Source organism: Mus musculus, chromosome 8 (genome assembly GCF_000001635.26).
Source record: "Mus musculus strain C57BL/6J chromosome 8, GRCm38.p6 C57BL/6J".
Lineage (NCBI taxonomy): Eukaryota > Metazoa > Chordata > Mammalia > Rodentia > Muridae > Mus > Mus musculus.
Window position 1 is genome coordinate 24,411,546 of NC_000074.6, and position 13,553 is coordinate 24,425,098.

Below are 13,553 nucleotides of genomic sequence, written 5' to 3' on the forward strand. Positions count from 1 at the left end.
TTCTGTGGGATTCCAGAGTGTGTGGACAAGTGGGCCTCAGCTTTGTGTGTCCTTCTTGGGGGAGTTCTTTCCCTTCCATTTGTTTCTATTGTCCAATTCCAATGTGTTCATTTTTGTTTTACCTTACCTTATTGTTTTTTAATCCCTTAGAAGACTGTTTGTTTTCTAATAAGAGACACAACGGGGGTGGATACAGATGGGAGGGGAGATGAACTGACAAAATAGAGGGAAGGGAACCGCAATCAGAAAACACTATGTAAGAAAATCTATTTTCAATAAAGTAAAAGAAATGCAGCTCTCCTGTATTCTAGAAGTTAACCTGCTTGAAGTAGAGTGAGCAGAGATTTCTTTCATCCTTTAGGTTTCCTTGTAGGATAACCTCAAGAAGGTTTTGAAAATAACAACTTTATAATTTATCTTTAAAATTATTTGCTTTACTTGTATCATTCTATTTACATGTGTTGGTTATTTTCATGCCAATTTGACACAAGCTAGAGTCATTGGGGAAGGGGAATTCTCAATTGACAGAATGCCTCCATAAGATTTGTCTGTAGGCAAGTCTGTGGTGCATTTCCTTGATTAATAATTGATGTGGGTGGATGGAGATTTCTGAGGCTTGCGCCCTTCCCTGTTGGGGGATGGTTTTGTGTACTGTGTATTCAGATGCTGATTTCTATGCCCGGACATCTGGTCACAGTTACCTCAAATTGGTATGGTCAAGTATTTCTAATCTCAAGGTTATGTAAACATTGTTTTTCATCAACTCTGATTGGGTAATAGAGAGCTGATCAGACAATTAGCTGGGCAGGAAGGCATAGGGCAGAACTTCTGACTACAATGGGGGAGGTCCTAAAGAGTTGAGAGGGAAGGTGGGAGAGGAAGAGAGAGAGAGGGAGAGAGAGAGGGAGAGAGAGAGAGGGAGAGAGAGAAAGAACTGTGGAGATGTCGCAAGGATGGCAGGGCCACCTCTATATAAACACTGGGGGCCGCTTAGCCACAAAAGCATCTCCTGCAGGAGGATCTAATTGAGGACTTGCCTGAAAAACCAAGGATTGCCGTCACAGACAATGCCAGCCAATCGGGAACTGCTGTTTAGAAGAGATGCTTTCCTGGGCGCTGATGGAGAGTAGTAAAGGAGCTTGCAGCGGTGCTCAGATGAGTTTGCTACTGCCCTGTTTCTCACAGACTCCCAGAGTCTGTGTCATTGACTCTGTGCCATATCACCTCCAACCTCTCATCTCACCCGAGGGCAGGTAGGGCCAAGTGGTGAGTAATCCAGGGTGCAGGCGACATGGAGAGACCATGTGGGTGGACCAGGAAGATTGGCCATGAGGTCACCACCATGAGAGAATAGCCATGACAGGCACACATGGACTAGAGACCAGATGTCCAGTAATGGGGCATTTTGCTGGTTAGTAGCATCTTAGTCTGGTTAAACACCCTTGTCCGTTGGGGTCAAAGGATGCCTAAGAAAACCCCCAAGAATTACATTTACACCCCACCCTGGCCAGGTCCTAGATGATATAAAAAACCAGACTGAGCAAGCAATGAGAAGCAAGCCAGTAAACTGCACTCCTCCATGGCCTCTGCATCAGCTCCTGCTTCCAAGGTTCCTGTCCTGTTTGAGTTCCTGTCCTGTCTTCCCACCGTGGTGGACTATTATTACTGGCAAGTATAAGCTGAAATAACCACTTTCTGGTCACTTGTGTTTATCATAGCAAAAGAAACCCTAAGACACATAAGTAATTTCTTTACATCTCAGGTTGTTCTAATTTGCTTAATTGCAGAAAGGCCAAAGTCCTCATAAAGGTCTTCGGTAGACATTGGTATCATAAGGAAACATCAGTTCTTGTTTAATAGTGTCATAGGCCATTGCTTCTGTTTGCCTTTCTGTTTGGTGGATTTACTTGTTTTTTGTGTGTATGTCCTAACTAGATTGAGGTCTTCCTAACTAACAATTATCCGGATTTGGTAACTCATTGGTGCCGAGTAGAACGAATCATACCTGTCCACTGGAGGAATTGATGGCTCGGGTCTGTGGACTGAAACAGCTGTGGGGCAGGGGAGAGACTTATGTTTGCCTCACACAAAACCTCTTACCTGCTTCCTGAGAATCAATATAGGCTTGATGAATTCTTCAATTCTTTAGATTTTAATATTGTTTTTCCCTTTATAAAAAAGAAATTGAGATTCCCATCTTGTGGTGAAGACCAAATGTTACCTACACCCCTGGGCCAACACTATTCATATTTCTGCAGTAATTCAGGCTTTTCCCGCAGTCTTCCTACATAGTTAACTCTTGGTTGCCCAGGAGTAATCTACTTTTCGTGGATTTTTGTTTGAGTCCTTGATAGAATTGTGTTTGAGTCCTTGATAGAATTGTGTAGATTTAAGTCCTCCATCAGTCCCAGGAGAATTCAGTCTAATCGTATCTCTTAAAAAAAAAAAAAATCACGTCTCTTGGAAAAGAAGTCTATGTATGATATGCATGACAGTTTCTTAAGAAAGAGTTGATAAAAGGTTCTGTCTTTGTCCCCATTCTTAGCTGCTGGATAGAGACGATCCTGAGAATGGACACCAGCCAGATACCAAGTCACTGGGTCCAATAATATCCTTATGTTTCTAGTGTAAACTGACTATATCCAATGACTGTGGTATAGGAATAGCTAAGCATGCCCACTCTCCATGAGTCCCTTATGCAAGTGTTTGTTATTGGACTGGACATAGCAGACTCTAATTTCTAAAAGAGTTAAGGGAAGATATTTCTAGAAAAATACCTGTATAATGTTACCAGAAAACAGCCACATCTTTTACAAGCAGGTGTCACCTGATCAAGGGACCCATTTCAAGATGTCGTTCTGAGATTTTTGTCATTGTGTGAATGACATGTCACTGACTTACTAGTCAATGTTAGACTCAGCTGTCAACTTGATGCACACCTAGAGGCACCTGGGAATAGGGAGCCTCAAATGAAGAGCTGCCTAGAACAAGACTGGCCCTTAGCCATGTTTGGGGGCCAGTTTCAAAGGGATGCGGGAGAGTCCATCCCAGGGATGTAGGATGAGGGGCCAGCCCAGTGAGCTTGGGGTGTATAAAAAAATCAACCGAGCAAGCCATGGAGAGCAAGCCAGTAAACCATGTTTCTCCGTGGCCTGTGCTTCAGTTCCTGCCTCCAGGTTCTTCTCTAAAGTACCTGCCTGGCTTTCCTCCAGGATAGACTGTATCCTGTGAGCCCAGATTGATGTTGGTCTTTGTTTTATCACAACAACAAAAGAGAAATGCACTATATTACTTAGCTCTGGATATTATAGCCTTCTACACAACATGAAAGTAATACTGTGTCTCCATTTTAAGATTTCCCCTGATGACTGAAATAGAAGAGATTTGTGGTTAGATCTAAGAATAGTACAGTTATGAAAGAAAAAATGCCCAATAAATCTGATGATAGCATCTTCTAAGGAAGTGATCTCAATCCCTTCTTTGTCACCAGCAAGGGACAGGGCAGGAATTTTTCCTGCCCAGGACTAAGCTGACCAATGAATTTCTTCCAAGCTACAGATTCTACCTCTGCATCCTTGGCCTGCTCCCTGCCCCCGCTCCACCTTTAAGCTATCATCACCTGTTGGGATGTTGTGGTTTAGAGGGCACGCCAGCCTGTCCTAGCCCTGCTCTACTCTGACTCCTGCTCAGTAGGAAGTGAAGAGTCTCCCTGACATCCTTCTCCTGCTCCCTGCTACAACACACTCTGAAAGCTCTGAGCTGTGAGCAAAATCTCCCCTTCTGACAGACTGACTGGTCTAAGAAAAGAAAGGATGAGGTAATCATGACCTTCTGCTGTGGCAGAATCAATGGAGGAGAAGCCACACTGGCTTATGGCTTATGGAGGCGGGGGCCGGGGGGGGGGGTGGGGGGACATAAAAATTCCAGTGAGCAAAATGTGGGTCATCTATGAAAAAAGACATTCCAGAACTTTCCATTAGGATCTTCAGAAGGTAATATGACCCAGCTTTAGCAGAGAAGTATGGCTGTTTCATGTGAGGATCCAGGATCAGACTGGCCAGAGAACACCAGTTCCATCTACTAAGAATGTTGGAGCTATCCAGGAAGGCAGAGAGCCTTAGAAGCCTCTCGAATCAGGGTGCAAACACCTCCAAGGCCAGCGGGTAGCACACCACTTTCTTGCAGCATCTGTCCAAATTTTCTTGTTCCCATGGACATTTTCCTTCCAGCCCTTGCTAGCTCACTGCAGGCCTCAGAGTGGAGAAGGGTGGAGCCAACTTCGGAGAAGATGGGAACCTTCGGGGTCACACAGTCTGAGCACTGTAAATGCTGAATTAAGATTGCTTTGTGATAAAGAAACTTTGGGGCTTTTGATTTCTTGGAAGCCTAGTTGAGTTTTTAATCTTAGAGTACGGAGGGGGTGAAAACCCTACCACGATGAGCAGACACAAAGGGAAAATGAGAAGCAAAGTTAAGTTGCTTGACCGCTTATATCCAGTGGGTTCAGCTCTTTCAATGCACCAGTTACTTTCCTATTATACACTCACTGTGTGTTCTGCACTAAGAAAAGAATTTCAGAAATGAATAAAAGCACACACAATTACAATTTCTTGAAACTGTGTACTGCTGAGGTTGCAGAGACTGGCTCTTATCTATTACTGAATGCACATAATTGTTACCATAAAGCCTTGTCTCTAAACCCTTGTAAACTATTGGTGCAGATGGGAATTGCAGCCATACAATAATTAGAAGAGCTGCGCTCTAGTTAAAGTTTGTTACTGAGAAGCAGTGAGACACAGGCTCTGCGTCTAACTTTCTGGATGCTTTGTTGGCATATCTGTAGCTTGAAAGGGACCAGATTCCATAAACCAAATGGTATTGTGTAGGTTTGAAATTCTACAGTTCTGTGGCAGCATTGTTCATCATGGCTAAAAATTGGAAATATGCCAAGTCATATGTAGATGGGTGGGGTGTTGTACAGCCACACCTGGTAACAAAATAAAGAGCATACATGTCTTAAAGGGAAGACATAAAAAGGTAATACATGTCTCAACAAACGTGAGTCTTGAGGATGTCTGGCTAAGCACAAGAAGCCAAACACAGAAGACTTCATGCTTGTGTTCACATGATTCCACACAGGTGAATCCATCGAATCAGAAAAGAGATCAGTGGCCGTGTTGCTCTTGGGATGAAATGGGCAGATCACGTGACAGTCGACTGAGCACCACTCCAGAGTCAGCTAGGATGATGGATGTGATGGAAACTTGGGATATGCCACACTACAGACCCTAGAATCCGTTTACTTCATGACTATGCTTACTGATGTCAGCGACACTAAAGAGGGGGTGTCTTTGTTAACATAGACTTTTTATTAAAGATTCATTTTGCTGTCTTTATGTCTATGTTTGTATCTGTGTGAGTATATGACTCATGTATGTGGGTGCCCACAAGTGTCCAGAAGAGGGAGTAGTATCCCTTGGAGCTGGAGATACAGGAGGCTGTGACCCCTGACATGGGTGCTAGGAACTGAACCCAGGTCCTCTGAGAGAACAGATAGCTCTCTTAACTGCTGAGCCAACTCTCCAGCCCACTGTCTACCTCTTACATTTCAGCAGCCTGGAATCAGGAATAGTTTATTTCATAAAAATCATAATAAAAAACAGATTTGGATCAACAGACTAATTTTGCTAATTTTTTTCCCTTTTAACTCTTACGTTTTAACACTAGAGTTCTGAATGCTTATCCCTCTTTGTGATTGATCGCTGATGGCTGAGTATTTGAGATGTACTGCTACTACTTAACTTTTGACAAATAACTCTACTTTAGTCTATGAAGAGGCGAAAAGGAGGGGGAAGTGCCTATATTAGTGCTTATTGTGTTCTAGGCTTTATGCCAAGTGAGTGAACTTAAGTTATGTGTGTCTCATGGCGACGCTTGATAAAAGTTGAAGTATCTCAGCTGCACAGAGGAGTGAACCAGTGCTGAGAAAGACACACATTTGCACAGATGTACACGGTACTGCTCAGTAGATCTTAGACTTAACTCTAAGCCATTAAACTTACAGATGCCATGACAAACAGAAGATAGAAACTGGCATGCCAATAAGTCTAAAGACAGTGTGTCGAGTCTGGGGTAAACTCCCTGGCTCAGTGCCGCCGAGCCCTCTGCTAATCAGACCTTGGTCTTAAGTCTCTCTCAGGACTTCAGGTGCAAATTTTCTAACCCATAGTTTTCTTCCTGGATAATGGTAATTTCCTTTTCGAATTCCAAGGTCTTGCTTGAGTGTCCTGGTCTAAATTTGGGTTGGCATCCTATCTGTGGGGACTGTCTGTTCAGTGATGTGAATAGCTCTGGAGGTCAGTCTGCATGGCTTCGGGTACTGAAGGAGAAGTGAGGCCCTGCAGATAGGATAGAGACAGCCCCGTCTCTTTTCCTGCTCCATGGCTTGGTGTCAACCGACTTTCTTTCCTTCAGATACCAGAGAGTGCAGAATAGAGCATCAACATGCCCCTAACACATGACTAGGAAAAGTCAATATACATTTCTTACCCAAAACCTGGAGTACGAAGTAACAGAACGGGTCCTATAGGTCAAGAACCAGACCTTTCCCACAGCTGATACCAATACTAACACTACCAGCACTGATGAGTACGTCCCCTACGTGATTCCCGGGGGTGGGGGAGTTATCACTATCAGAGAGGTGTGAGACCCTATCAGCCAGAGAGAGGAGCAGGGGGCTGATGCACAGTCACTATTTATCAATAGAAATAACAGGTTGAGGTTTCATACAGGACCAGGTTCCTATAATGAGAGAGAACTGTCAGTGAATGTGAATCTATGATTGTTAAAATGGCTCCTCATCCTCCATGGGATACAGAAGACAGGGAAAACTGTTAAGTTTCAGTCTACATACTATAGTAAGTATGTCTGTTGTTCCAGTCCACACCGATCTCTTTTCCGTTGATATGATTTGTTTCTTTGTGCGTTTAGCAAAATGGTAAATCCATCTGGATTGTAATCAGACATGTTTCCTCCCTTATATCAACCAGGCAATGACTACCAACCAATGAAAGAGAAAGGAATTTGACATTTGTAAGCACTTACTTCGAATAAGACGGGTCCTAGGTAATTTGCATGTTAGCCCTGTGTAGTCATCATGACACCTTATACGTATCTACGGTGAGTTTCTCTACCACCTTCCTTTCTCTTTGTCCCCTTGAGCTCGCACAGTGTTAGTGGCAACTTATAACTCTCAACAGTATAGGTAATAAACAAAGCAAATCGCCTCCCCGTTCAAGCAACTGTGCTGTGCTGTGGTGCAAGGCTGTGGAGCATCTGGTTCAAACAGCCTCCTGAAGAAAACCATACACCCATCCCATCTGAACCTTCCTTGAGTCTGAGTTGGAGAGATTTGCAGATATTATCAAGGAATCAAACGAAATAGAGATTCACCAAATATCTCATCAGAGAGCATCCTTCCGAGAGAAATGCCCAGAGCTACTCAGATCTGGCCTGAGATTTTGCTAAGGGATGAAACCAAAACAGACAATGTCAAGAGCTCTGACATTCCTTTCGCATGTGTGGGGCTTCTATGTTAACAAGGGAACAACTTTGATCCTCCAGTCAGATAACCAGGAAGTGATCTGGAATTTCTTTAAATATCATTACCATGCTCCCAGCAAAACACAGGGGAGGACATTTTTACTCTGATGAAAAGACTAGGCTTGTCCCTGGGCAGTGTTGAATTCTTCAGCTTCTACTTTGAGTGGGGCAGGATGTCACTGAAGACTGACAAAGAAAGCAAACCTATCTGTATAGATTAGTTTGAGGCTAACTTCGGGAATCTGAACCCTTGGACTGAGCTGTGATGTTTCCATGACAACCAAGACAGACAATGAAGCAAACAGACATGACTCAGGCGTAGTTCCGCAGGTCAGTTCTCAGAAGCCAAATTTGGTCACTGGGAGACCTTTAAAGAATAGACCATCCCTGTCTTGCTAATCACATTCAAAGGGCAAAGTGTTACTCTGGAAGAACACACCCCTTCCCCTTTCAGAAGGCCACCAAGATTCCCTGCTACTAAGTCACGCATGGCTACTCCCCATAAAGGCCTACTGCTTGATCGTACTGTCTGTGGTGACTGACTGGGCTCCGTTCTCTCATGGTGCTAGATGCTAGGTAGTCTCCTGTTTCAGGAGTGGTGTCCCCTGCAGTGACTACAAATGGCAGTGGAGTGAGGGAGAAACAGGATTAGCTCTCCCAGATCTAAAAAGTCCCGGAGGGCCATGAGCAATCTGCCACACTGTAGGCCACTTGCCTGAGCCCTACTCCAAACCTGCTGACACTGCGCAGCTGGGGTGTGCCCTGCTGACTTCCGATGCTGCAGCCTCAAGGGGCACAGCTAGGCTCTAGGACAGATTTGTTGTGTCATTTCTAGCCGTGCCTTCCACAAAAACTTACTTCTCCCAGGCTGCCTCTTTGATGTTTAGAGCCACCCAAGTCTCCTTGTTCTCTCCGTCCACACCGTTGTCCCTCGTCTTGTCTACCTTCCTTCCACACAGCAGCTACAGTGAGTCTGGAGAGTCACGTTGCTGTATTCTACAGACACAATACAAATGCCAGGTACTGAAGCTCAGGCAACAGCTCCCCTCTCATCCCCCAAAGCTACCTTTCTCTCTTTGCTGAGCTTTCTGTCACACACACACACACACACACACACACACACACACACACACAGAGAGAGAGAGAGAGAGAGAGAGAGAGACAGAAAGACAGACAGACAGAGACAGAGAGACAGACAGACACAGAGATAGAGACAGATAGAGACAGAGAGAACTAGATATTTGAGCACAGTAGATTTCACAGGGAGGCAGCGTTTAGACCCGCCCACTGCACAGGTGGAGACTGCCAAAGACAAAGAACAGACAGAAGTTTCACAATTTTTAGAGCCTGTGGAATAACTGAGTAAGCCTTTCAGGGAATGGCAAGCTCCCTCCTGCCTGCACAGGGGCGGCAAGGCAAACGCACCGCTGGTTCCTGAATCATTTCCTGTCAGCTTCCCTCACCTCTGAAGGGCTGGGCGCTCTTGCTTGGGAAAGAGAGCAGGCGCGTCCTGTGTTGTGGGGAAGACCTTTACCCAAGGGCATTTCTCTGGGAAGTGTGGGCATTCTGAGTTAGTGAGGTAGTTTGAAGCCGACAGAGACAGTGTACCCCAGACACTCTGTAAAATCTTCTCCTTGGTGATAAACTGCAATGGTAAAATCTAAATCAGAAATGTATGCACAAGGAATCTAAATCATAAAGACAGACAGCCATTGCGTGCGCGCACACACACACACACACACACACACACACACACACACCGAAACAGCCCCCCCCCCCTTCCAAGTCCCAACATCTTCAAATTTAAGTCAGAGAGAAAGGGCTGGAACAGGAAGAGTGGAAACAGCTTAAGTAGCTACTTGTCGGCTCATTTATTGAGGAATGAGCCTCTGAGATGGGTGATGTCTCTTTCATTATTCCAGTAAGGACCGTGACGTTGAGCGATTAGATGACTAGTCTACTGTGCTCGGAGTGACAGGGCCAGGCTAGCGGCTCAAAGCCCTGATCCCTCAGCCCTGCTCACCCCAGTCTGTGCAGGTACTCTGTTCTCTAGTCAGAGGTTTCCCTTGAACGAGGAGAAAGACACCTGAATCGATGGTACAGCTAACAGGCCGGAAACAAAAGGAGCGACTTTTCTAACGCACTCTGTTGGAACAGCTGGTATAAAATATGCCTCTTTCTAAGTGAATACCTTTGGTATAAATCACAGGAAATTGGCGTTTTCTTGCTCGGGAAAGAATGGGACACCGGTAATTTCAAATTGCATTTGTTTTGAAATTGTCTCTTTCTCCTGGTTGCACTGTGTTTTGTCTATTTTTAGCAATGAGAACATCAAATGCATAGTAGAAAGTCAGGAAATGTTTATTGCGGAAATAAAATTCTGTAATCAGAACGACAGACGGGCTTGTGTAGTGTACTTTTTACATACTGACACACCATCATAACAGCGCAGTTGTGACTATCTGACCATCTCTTACTCTGGAATGAAGTGTATTGGCTTTTGAGTCTGGTTTTCACCTTCAGTGTTAACTCCATAAGAACTCAGACAAAGCCCAATTACACCACCTCCCTGCTCTGTAAAATCGAATGGCAACAGAAATCTACAAGGACTATATGGTGCAGACTAGGTGACACAAAACTGCAGGGTCAAAACAATCCGTAACCTGATCCCCAGCTCCTAACTGTGCAAATTAGGTGACACACAACTGCAAAGTGAACACGGTGCATAGCCCAATTGCTGACTCCAAGCTGCTACTGAGTTATCACTGAGAAATGACTAAGTTACCATTTAATTCTTTACAGGAAGACACGGGCATCAAAACCATCTGTTCACATTTCCGCCAAGCCCAACTAGGATGCTTACTTAGCAGGCAACAGAACGTTTTAAATTATTTTAAAATATGCAAACAAAGCATGTATAATGAAGCAATATTTTCCGAAGTATTAATTATGTGACCACCCTACCATATTAATATAGCATATTAGCAGCAACAGTGTGAAGGAAATGAAAACTCTAGCCTCGTTTACTTTGTGGAAGAGGTGTCTCTGTTGTGGTCTATTTTAGTACAGCCAAATGGTAAACTTCCTGTGTTCCGAGGTCATTATCATCGCCTGCCCCATGAAGATGCTAACGGTCAGCAAAACAGGGTTATTTTGGTACCAAGTAGAGTTGCAAAATCTTCCTCATCAGCAAAATTGCAAAGAGACCCGGAAAGGACTTTGGTGCTTGCAGTGAAGTGGGTCTCTTTTGATATTTAATAGTAACAAGACACAACCTTGTTGATCTAAAACAGTCTGGAATGCTAAGAAAAAAGACGATTCACCTGGGAAAAGGTCTTACATTTCCTTCTGTTGCTACTGATGAAAATGATCTTCATTAAAGAAAAAGGTAATGTGAACTTAGGATATGGGAGGAGATTCTGGTTTTTCTGACTTTCTCTTCAGTCAGGAAATGCCCAGATCACCATTTACTCATTTTTTTTTTCCTTCTCCTAGCAAAAATGAGGATTTTAGCAAAATTTTAGCCACTTACTTTTCTAGGGATTAAAATCGTGATTATGCACAGAACTGAAATTCAGTGTTTTCTCCCGTTTAGCATTTGAAAGACATTTATTGATGTTTAGTCTGTACAAGACACAGCTTAGGGTCTGAAGATCTAGTGTCAACAAACAAGAAAGAAAGAAAGAAAGAAAGAAAGAAAGAAAGAAAGAAAGAAAGAAAGAAAGAAAGAAAGAAAGAAAAGAAAGGAAAGAAGGAAGGGAGGGAGGGAGGGAGGGAGGAAGGAAGGAAGGAAGGAAGGAAGGAAGGAAGGAAGGAAGGAAGGAAGGAAGGAAGTCTTCATCAAATACATATTGTCAGCGATTCCCTTGCCTTGATAACTGCACTCTACATTTCATTCAAACTCCAGGTGATTTGCTTTGTCTGCTCTGACTCATGGAAAAGGACATTTCATGCAGATACACATACTAATAAAGACACAAGTGTACACCTGTATACTTTTTATCCACATGCAATAGTATTTTAATTCAAATTCAACTGAACAAATATTTATTGAAGCCCAACCCTCTAACACACAGACCCACCATCTAAGGATCTGGATGAATCAGAGCAAGTCTCTGGAAAAGGCTTGGAAAGAAGCGCCTACCGGGAAGGACAGAGATAGAACACACCTGCGGTCCTAGCTTTCAGGAAGCGGGGTCAGGCTAGAGAGCCACAGAACAGCCTGGGATACCCAATATGACCCTGGCTCACTCGAGGACAGGACAGCTAGTTTCACTCTTAGCAAATGCAGGGAGGTTTGGACAGTGGGGTGGGGGTTGTCTCCAGGAAGCCACCGAATCATCACTACTCTTTGCATTGCAGACCCAGACCCACGGACAGCATCACCCGAAGCAAACTGGCAGGGATCAGACACTGCATTGTAAAGATTAAGCAGCACTGGGCCCCAACACAGATGGGACTGTGGCCTACAGGGAGATCTGCAGTCAGAGCCAGTACTTCAGACTACTGCCAGCAGAGACAAGGGTAAGTAGACTGAAAAAAACAGCCAAGGAAGAGAAAGGCTTTCTTCAATCAAGCTGGGGTTTGAGTAGCTCCTAGGCAATGAATATGTTGTCTAGGGAGTGTCAGCAAACCCCCTTCTCAGCTCATGCTGCTATTATAGTACTGTGTGGCGCTTATTGCCTTACACTACAATGATTTGTAGTTGTGTCTACCCTCATCCTCCCCTCCCTAACTCCACTGTCAAAATTCAAAGCAGGCCTATTCATCTTTCCATCTCCTGAACATGTGCTCAAGAAACAATGGGACTGGCCCGCTTTCAGCCAAGCAATTGTTAGCCGTGAAGAGCAATACCTTCCCTGGTTACATGTAGATCAATATCGGAGGCGTGACATGGTTGTTCATCATGCAGTCACTAGCTCAGCAGCTCCTGCTTCACGCTAGATATCTTCAAGTTTGAACTCCCTCTGGTACCTGAGAGTCTTGCCCTGGTCAGCATCCCAAACAAATACTGAATCCACTCAACGAAGGTTCTTAGGTGCTGATCTAAGGAAATTGAACTTGATTCTTCAGGCAATGGGTAGGTGCTGAAAGTTTTGAGCAGGGAATTATGGCCCAACTATGACATATCTCTGTATACCATAACATACTATACCATACCATACCATACCATACCATACCATACCATACCATACCATACCATACAATACCAGGTCCAAATACTGAAGTCTTGTCTCCAACTGGTGACACTGTTCCAGAGTGGTGGAAAGTTAAGGAAGTAGTGCTTAATTACAGGAAGTAGGTCTTTAAATGTTAAGTGTCCCTCCCAGCCCCTTCCTCTCTGGACTTCCTGTCTACATTAGGTTAGGAGTCTTCTCAATTGCCCTGTCCCCAACCACTGCTGCCATGATGCTCAAACATAATTCAGGCCCCCAAGTCATGAAGATCTCAGAAACCATGTGCTAAGTAAATCCGTCAGTGATTAAAAACAAACAAACAAACAAAACAAAACAAAACAAAACAACTCTGATATATGCTTAAATTACATGTGTAGAGTGGCATTAAACTCATGAGCCAAGGACCCCACCACTGGGCTGCCCCCCATCCCAGGCCTTTCTAAATGAGGCCTTGAAAGGCAAGATCTAGCTGTAGGGTAAAGGGCACATGGTCTGTGTACCTCAGGAGGAATAGGATGCCAGTGGATGCTGAGTGGGCCAAGGATGGTGGCAGAGGCACTGTGGAATGACTGGCACCTCCAAGATCTGTTGATGCTGCCTCCCAAACCATCTCTAAAATCTAACTGCTAGGTCCATCTCCATTTCTACCATCTCCAATCTAGTCAGCAACAGTAACTACTTTTGAGACTCACTCTGTATGCTGTTGCTACCCTCTAGTAGAAAGAAAGCTGGAATGGCCTTTTAAAAGCACAAATTAAGCCAAGCATAGAGACA

General features: G+C 44.2%; 1 long non-coding RNA gene across 4 annotated transcripts; it reads left to right on the forward strand.

Annotated features, from left to right (window-relative positions):
• Positions 1-785: 785 nt before the first annotated feature.
• Positions 786-5,391, forward strand: Gm30692. Of its 4 annotated transcripts, none has more exons than XR_001778531.1 (3): positions 786-1,266; positions 1,512-3,817; positions 5,140-5,391. It is a non-coding gene; the product is annotated as a predicted gene, 30692 (long non-coding RNA). The 4 variants fall into 4 exon arrangements; XR_001778530.1 differs by having other exon boundaries at positions 786-1,253; XR_003947522.1 differs by having other exon boundaries at positions 806-1,266; positions 3,559-3,817.
• Positions 5,392-13,553: the final 8,162 nt, after the last annotated feature.